Consider the following 9,176-nt stretch of genomic DNA (forward strand, 5'->3'; position numbering starts at 1 on the left):
GCCTGTAGAGCGAGAGGGGTGGGCAGAGGAAGCAGAAGCAGTAGGCACAGAGGGGCGCCCCGAGGCTGGAAGGACACCGGAACCAGAGCTACAACCTAGTGGTTCAGTGGCGCCAGACCAGACAGCCCCGGCACAGCCAGCAGCCTCGGAACACGAGCCAGAACCAGAACCCCTGACCAAGGAACACCCCAGGCCACAACGCACACGGAGGCGGCCAGCAGACCTTGGGGACTACGAATGCAACTTCCCGGGCAGGACTGGAACTTAGAGGGGAGGGGTGTTATGTACTGAGCTGAATCCTAGAACAATAGGATTCAGAATCAGCGGGAGCTACCCAATCCAACTCCAGGTGGAAGTGAATCCGCAACCTGATTGGCCTGCTGGAGCAGCCAATCAGGCGGCTGGCAGAAGTGAATCTGCTACCTGATTGGCCTGTAGGAGCAGCCAATCAGGCTGCAGGCAAAAGTCAATCCACAATATAATTGGCCCACAGGTGTAGCCCTGAAGTAGCCAATCACGCAAGGCCCATTGTGTAAATAATGTATATAAGCAGATGGTTTGGGGGAAAGAGCCATTCGTCTTCTCTTCTCCTCCTTGATGACTATGAGCTGAATAAAGAGCATGAAATTCACTCTTGACTCCGAGTATATTTCAACCACCATACAGTTAGAACTGGATATGGAACAAGTGATTGGTTCAAAATTGGGAAAGGAGTACGACAAGGTTGTATATTGTCTCCCTGCTTATTTAACTTATATGCAGAATTCATCATGCGAAAGGCTGGACTAGATGAATCCCAAGCCGGAATTAAGATTGCTGGAAGAAATATCAACAACCTCAGATATGCAGATGACACAACCTTGATGGCAGAAAGCGAGGAGGAATTAAAGAACCTTTTAATGAGGGTGAAAGAGGAGAGCGCAAAATATGGTCTGAAGCTCAACATCAAAAAAACCAAGATCATGGCCACTGGTCCCATCACCTCCTGGCAAATAGAAGGGGAAGAAATGGAGGCAGTGAGAGATTTTACTTTCTTGGGCTCCTTGATCACTGCAGATGGTGACAGCAGTCACGAAATTAAAAGACGCCTGCTTCTTGGGAGAAAAGCAATGACAAACCTAGACAGCATCTTAAAAAGCAGAGACATCACCTTGCCGACAAAGGTCCGTATAGTTAAAGCTATGGTTTTCCCAGTAGTGATGTATGGAAGTGAGAGCTGGACCATAAAGAAGGCTGATCGCCGAAGAATTGATGCTTTTGAATTATGGTGCTGGAGGAGACTCTTGAGAGTCCCATGGACTGCAAGAAGATCAAACCTATCAATTCTTAAGGAAATCAGCCCCGAGTGCTCCCTGGAAGGACAGATCGTGAAGCTGAGGCTCCAATACTTTGGCCACCTCATGAGAAGAGAAGAATCCTTGGGAAAGACCCTGATGTTGGGAAAGATTGAGGGCACTAGGAGAAGGGGACGACAGAGGACAAGATGGTTGGACAGTGTTCTCGAAGCTACGAACATGAGTTTGACCAAACTGCGGGAGGCAGTGCAAGACAGGAGTGCCTGGCGTGCTATGGTCCATGGGGTCACGAAGAGTCGGACACGACTAAACGACTAAACAACAACAACAACCACCATTGGGTGAGCCCTGCGATGCACATCAACTAGGAACTCACCCCGGGGCCACTGCTAGGGGTCGTGCCTTTAGGCCCTCCCCTACCACGGCTTCGGACATGGCCACACCCCGGAATCCTTAAGGGAGTACCCTTCAGCATTTTGGGGGAGGTGATGGCAGCAACCTCCCCCCACACCTGTAACCTTTCAGAGATAACCAATGCCTACCGCCCAAACCAAAGTTGTGACAAGTTGCTACGAGGTAGGCGAAAACCACCAGGCCAGAGCCAATTTGTCCAGTGGGAAAATTCCTACCAGGCCCCTCAACGGCGACCAACCAAGGTCCATAGCAATGTCGGATGGAGAGACCTGACTAGTGGGAGGGTGGGCGGGAAAACGCAGCAGCTGGGGGTCCTGCGAGAGAAAAGAGGCAGATTCCTTGCCGCGTGCTCGCTTAAATCAGCGAGCCACGCCCCCTGGTGCCTCCTGATTGGATGCGCCAAGGGAGCACCGTGGCTGGGAGCCGGCCAATGGGCTGGGGGGGGGGAATGGCAACCATTCCCCCATCACGTGTAGGCTTTGTGATGCCCACAATCTCCCCTCCTCCTACGGCGGAAGGGACTACTGTATAAGTTTGGTTAAGGGTCCAGACTCCATAGCAATGCTGAACTAGACAGACCTAAGTACCACTGTGTACTGGGCAAAGGCGCCAACTATAGGGGGTGCAAGGGGCTTTGGCCCCCTCAATATTTGTGGGTAAGGAGAGCTGAGCCCTCCCCTAATATTAAGGGGGCGGGACCAGGGCTGGATTTAGGTTTGATGAGGCCCTAAGCCACTGAAGGGAATGGGGCCTTTATCTGTCCAGCTGCCCTTTGTCAACAACAAATTTTCGCTGTTTTTTGTGTTGAATATATGCTATATGGGAATTTATGGACCTGTTGTTGTTTAGTCGTTTAGTCGTGTCCAACTCTTCGTGACCCCATGGACCAGAGCATGCCAGGCACTCCTGTCTTGCACTGCCTCCCACAGTTTGGTCAAACTCATGTTCGTAGCTTCGAGAACACTGTCCAACCATCTCGTCCTCTGTCGTCCCCTTCTCCTTGTGGGAGAATTTATGGACCTAATAGGTATCTAAAACCGTTTACACATTTTGCCATGCAACCAGTCCATGTAGGCACCCCATATATAGAAATGAGCAAACCAGTTATATTTTAGGGAGCAGGCGAGTAGGCAGGGCCCATGACTTACATCATAGGAGCCTACACAACACAAAACACCATTGCTGTGTGAAGGTTTTACTTTTCTTTATCTTATATTTTGGAAATGTACATCCAGTTTTTTCCCTTTAATTTTTTTGGGGCCCCCAAGAGAGTGGGGCCCTAAGCTAGAGCTTGTTTAGCTTATACTTAAATCCGGCACTGGGCAGGACATACGAAGGCTGAAGATCGCCCTCTTTGCATCCAACCCCCTGCAGGATTTTACATCTGTGTCTCAGCCATTGAGTACAAGTTAAATAGAATGGTGTCCTGTCCAGGCTTGTCGCTCTTTGTTTTGATGCATTACAGATACAATGTGCAGGTTTTCTTGCATGGAGATGTGTCATATTTCTCTGGCGTGCTTCACTTTTAACTTTGTGCAGAATTCTAGTTAAACTTTCCAAGAGGTATGTAAGGGGAAGAGAGCTCCTCCCCAAGCAGCGATGGAAGCGCGGGCTCTGGAGAGGCTAGTCAGGAAACGGGGAGAGAGAGTGCCAGGTCTCTAGCAGCATGGGAGAGCCCCTGCTCCACAAGCGGGAAGAGAGAGGAGGGGAAAGGGGGGGGAGGGAAAGCACGGAGCGTAGACCTTTTCCCCCGGTTCCGGAATTACGGAGGAGGAGAAAGGGGAGGAGATTCACTGTCCCGCGACTCTTATGTTGGGGGAAGTTGCGCAGGGGGGCAGTGCCGGATTCTGGATCGGAATGAGCAGACATGTTTCCAACACCCCGTTACACTGTAAATAGAGTGTACCAATAAAAGACAAGCATTTGGAGAGTCGTTACTCTAGAGTAGTCACAACAACCTCTGACAAGGTACAACAAAACAATTGGTTTCATAGACTTCTTTGTACGTTTAAAAGACATACTAACATTTTGATACTGGTGGGTTTAAGTCATGTAATTCTTTACGTCTGCTGCACAGGGCAAAGATTGTTTGTTGTTGTTGTTGTTTAGTTGTTTAGTTGTGTTCGACTCTTCGTGACCCCCTGGACCAGAGCATGCCAGGCACTCCTGTCTTCCAATGCCTCCCGCAGTTTAGCCAGACTCATGTTCGTAGCTTCAAAAACACTGTCCAGCCATGTTGTCCTCTGTCGTCCCCTTCTCCTTGTGCCCTCCGTCTTTCCCAACATCAGGGGAGTCTTCTCTTCTCATGAGGTGGCCAAAGTATTGGAGCCTCAGCTTCAGGATCTGTCCTTCCAGTGAGCACTCAGGGCTGATTTCCTTCAGAATGGATAGGTTCGATCTTCTTGCAGTCCATAGGACTCTTAAGAGTCTCCTCCAGCACCAGAATTCAAAAGCATCCATTCTTCGGCGATCAGCCTTCTTTATAGTCCAGCTCTCACTTCCATACATCACTACTGGGAAAACCATAGCTTTAACTATACGAACCTTTGCTGGCAAGGTGATGTCTCTGCTTTTTAAGATGCTGTCTAGGTTTGTCATTGCTTTTCTCCCAAGAAGCAGGCGTCTTTTAATTTCGTGACTGCTGTCATCATCTGCAGTGATCATGGAGCCCAAGAAAGTATGGTTAAATCTCTCACTGCCTCCATTTTTTCCCTTCTATTTGCCAGGAGGTGATGGGACCAGTGGCCATGATCTTGGTTTTTTTGATGTTGAGCTTCAGACCATATTTTGCACTCTCCTCTTTCACCCTCATTAAAAGGTTCTTTAATTCCTCCTCACTTTCTGCCATCAAGGTTGTGTCATCTGCATATCTGAGGTTGTTGATATTTCTTCCGGCAATCTTAATTCCGGCTTGGGATTCATCTAGTCCAGCCTTTCGCATGATGAATTCTGCATATAAGTTAAATAAGCAGGGAGACAATATACAACCTTGTCGTACTCCTTTCCCAATTTTGAACCAATCAGTTGTTCCATATCCAGTTCTAACTGTAGCTTCTTGTCCCACATAGAGATTTCTCAGGAGACAGATGAGGTGATCAGGCACTCCCATTTCTTTAAGAACTTGTCATAGTTTGCTGTGGTCGACACAGTCAAAGGCTAAAGTGAACTAAAATGGATGGGAATGGGCAAATTTAGTTCGGATGACTATCATATCTACTACTGTGGGCGAGAATCCCGTAGAAGAAATGTAGTGCATACCTGCCAAGTCTCGCACTGATAAATGCGGGCTCAGCGGTGGCACGGCACCGGAAGTTGCGTAGAAGCAACTTCCAGGGCCGCTTTGACCATGTGTGGGCACCGGAAATAGGGCAGAGAGGCACTGGAAGTTGCTTCTACGCATGCCTGGTGGCCATCTTGGTGGTGGCCACATGGCAGTGGCCATCTTGGTGGTGGCCACATGGGCCGCCGGGCATACATAGAAACAACTTCTGGTGCCGCTCTGCCCTATTTCCGGTGCCCACACATGGGCAAAGCAGCACCCAAAATGGAGGCTCCCTGGCAGGTAGGAAATCTGGGGGATTTTTCTCCATTCGGGAGAACAGCGGGAAACGGATTAAAATCTGGGGGTTTCTCGCGAAAAACGGGATACTTGGCAGCTAAGATGGAGTGGCCCTCATAGTCAACAAAAGAGTGGCAAAAGCTGTACTGGGATGCAATCTCAAAAATGATAGAATGAACTCGATATGAATCCAAGGCAGACCTTTTAACATCACAGTAATCCAAGTTTATGCACCAACTACCGGTGCTGAAGAAAGTGAATTTGACCAATTCTATGAAGACTTACAACACCTTCTAGAAATGACACCAAATAAGGATGTTCTTCTCATTATAGGGGATTGGAATGCTAAACCTACCCTATACCTTAGCCAGTGTGGTGGTCCCAGGGGTTGTTGGACTACAACTCCCACCATCCCTTCCCATTGACCATACTGCCTAAGGCTGATGGGAGTTGTAGTCCAACTATATCTGGGGAGCACCATGTTGGTTACCCCTCCTGTACCTCACTCAAGCCTGGACTTCTGGGCCTCAATCCCTTGTCTGCCTCTGCCCAACGTTTCACATCTAGGTTGGTTTTATTTCCTGGCTCTGAGCCCCAACCTGCTCTCATTGTTCTCAGGGGCACATTGTTCCCATCTGTTGTGTTTCAACAATTTCATATCAAATGTGCTCTTTTAGACTGGGTGTAAAAAGATACACCTTCCTTCGCTGCCAGCACAATGGATGTAGCCTCTTGCAGAACTCATATCAGTAGGGAAATGTTGATATTAAAGTTTCAATGTGACTCTGTGTACATTGCCCTTGTAGGGAACGATAGATTCCCAGGGTTGAATGAGAACCTGCGATGGAGGAAAGAACAGACACACTGGCGGCAAGCAAACGAGAGGCTAGATAAGTAAGTAATTTAATGAATTTATATTGCTTTAAACCACAGCAGCTTCTCTCCGGGGCCGTCTAGTTTCATTCCCTGAACCAAGGCAGGAAACTCTATCCTTAAAGCATCCAGGACTGATACATGTGCGGCTGTGTTTGGTAACCCCTAAACTGTGGTTCTGAAATCCCTTTATTCTTTTGTCCTCCTCCTACTAGCAGTGGCGTTATCAGAACTTGTGGAAGGTTTTTTGTTGAGCGAAGCATGCAATAAAAATACGAGTGCCCTCTTCCTCCCACTATAATATTATCTGCATCCTCATTTCGTATTGTCTTGTGGTTTCCCCGAGAGCCAACAACAAAAATGGAATGGAATTATGCCATTTCCATGTTTTCAGGACTGGTTTGGTTTGAGCTAGGGATTACAGGGAAGAATGGTCTTCTACAGAACTCTTCCTCCAGTCTATTGGTGCTAGATAATTGCCACAAGAAAGGCTATGTTCCAAAGAGAGAGAGAGGAGCAAGGCACACTGCCAGAAATTTGGAAGGATGGTAGCTAAGTTGTGCCACTACCAATTAAAGAGTCCACTGAGGCCATCATTTCCATCCTTGTGGATGAAAGTTGGACAGCCCTTGGAGAAAACACTTGATTAATAGGTGTACAACCAGAAACCTGCAACAGACAGGTAAACAGAAAGAAAATGCAACCAAATGAAACCCAACAACAATTCAACAGTTAGACAGTCCATGGTAATGCCAGGGAACATCACCCGGAGTGCAGCCTTGAACCAGTGAGAAGGAAGGATTCAGCGCAGGGAATATTATGGGTAGCGTAACTGAAACTGGGCACTGTCAACTCCTACGATTTAACAGTACTGCTCCCACAGCCAGGTCTCTGGGGGAAAAGAATAAACTCAAGCTCCCCTTCTGCTTCTGTGTCCAGGGCAGCGGCTGGTTCAATGAAGGCTAGCCCTGTGAGGAAGTGTTGCTGCCAATAAGCTGCTGTCAGGTCAAACTTGTTGGCAAGCTCTTGATCTTGGAAACTGGAGCAGGGGCTTGAATTCTGCAAAAGGAAAATGCTCTTTGCATTCAATTCAAATGCATAGATGTAGTAACAGAGTTGCTCTCACCATTATCACACAGTTGCACAATCTTTAAGTACATCAAATAATGGCTGGAATTATTGCTCTTTATAAGATCCTTAAATCCTTTTTTTAAAAAAACAGCACCAGCATAACCCTGTTTAGCTCAGCAAAGGTCAACATTGTTGCCCCCAACTCATTTCATTTTGTTTTACCTCGATGGGGCACTCGCGATCTTAGAATCATAGAGAGTTGGAAGAGACCACAAGGGCCATCCAGTCCAACCCCCTGCCAATCAGGAAACACCATCAAAGCATTCTTGACATATGGCTGTCAAGCCTCTGCTTAAAGACCTCCAGAGAAGGAGACTCCACCACACTCCTTGGTAGCAAATTCCACTGTCGAACAGCTTTTACTGTCAGGAAGTTCTTTCTAATGTTTAGGTGCAATCTTCTTTCTTGAAGTTTGAATCCATTGCTCCGTGTCCGCTTCTCTGGAGCAGCAGAAAACAATCTTTCTCCCTCCTCCATATGACATCCTTTCATATATTTGAACATGGCTATCATATCACCCCTTAATCTTCTCTTCTCCAGGCTAAACATACCCAGCTCCCTAAGCCGTTCCTCATAAGGCATCGTTTCCAGGCCTTTGACCATTTTGGTTGCCCTCTTCTGGACACGTTCCAGCTTGTCAGTATCCTTCTTGAACTGTGGTGCCCAGAACTGGACACAATACTCCAGGTGAGGTCTGACCAGAGCAGAATACAGTGGTACTATTACTTCCCTTGATCTAGATGCTATACTCCTCTTGATGCAGCCCAGAATTGCATTGGCTTTTTGAGCTGCTGCATCACACTGCTGACTCATGTCAAGTTTGTGGTCTACCAAGACTCCTAGATCCTTTTCACATGTACTGCTCTCAAGCCAGGTGTCACCCATCCTGTATTTGTGCCTTTCATTTTTTTTGCCCAAGTGTAGTACCTTACATTTCTCCTTGTTAAAATTCATCTTGTTTGCTTTGGCCCAGTTGTCTAATCTGTTAAGGTCATTCTGAAGTGTGATCCTGTCCTCTGGGGTGTTAGCCACCCCTCCCAATTTGGTGTCGTCTGCAAACTTGACTGTCCCTCCTTTCCCTGTGTTCCAGCGAAGAACCCTGAAGAATGCAAAAACTTGCCATGTTTTTGTGATGTTTTAAAGGACTTACACTTAACTGTGGGCTTCAAAGTTTACACAATAATTTATATGTATGGAACTTGCCCTGTTTGTATTATCCTCATGCCCTATTAGCCACTGCAGCCAATTGGAACTCCCCAGTGGGTGTTCCTGGATATTCAGAGGGTCAACCCATGCATTTACCATGAGAATCATGGATGGGATACCCATGGAAATTGGCTACTGTGTAAAATATGAAATAGGTCTTAGATCTGCCGTTCCTGATGTGTAGTGGCTCATATCCTCACAGGGCAACGAGGGAGCCAAGACTGCTTGCTTTAGCTATTAGCAGTATTGCCAGGTCTACTAGGGAAAATGGGGAACTGCCCTACCAAATGAATACCAGATTCAGGCAGGTAGCTGTGTTGGTCTGACGCAGTCGAAATAAAAAAATGAAAATGAAATGAAATGAAATAATGAAATGAAATGAAAAATTGTCTACTAGCACCTTATAGACCAACTAAGTTTATACCAGAACAAACTTACGGTAGTTGGTCTATAAGGTGACATCATAAGGGACCTATAAGGGACCCAGGTGGCGCTGTGGTTAAACCACTGAGCCTAGGGCTTGCTGATCAGAAGGTCGGCGGTTCGAATCCCTGTGACGGGGTGAGCTCCCGTTGCTCGGTCCCAGCTCCTGCCAACCTAGCAGTTCGAAAGCACATCAAAATGCAAGTAGATAAATAGGAACCGCTACAGTGGGAAGGTAAACGGCGTTTCCATGTGCTACTCTGGTTTGCCAGAAG

This window comes from Zootoca vivipara, chromosome 16, assembly GCF_963506605.1.
Source record: "Zootoca vivipara chromosome 16, rZooViv1.1, whole genome shotgun sequence".
Lineage (NCBI taxonomy): Eukaryota > Metazoa > Chordata > Lepidosauria > Squamata > Lacertidae > Zootoca > Zootoca vivipara.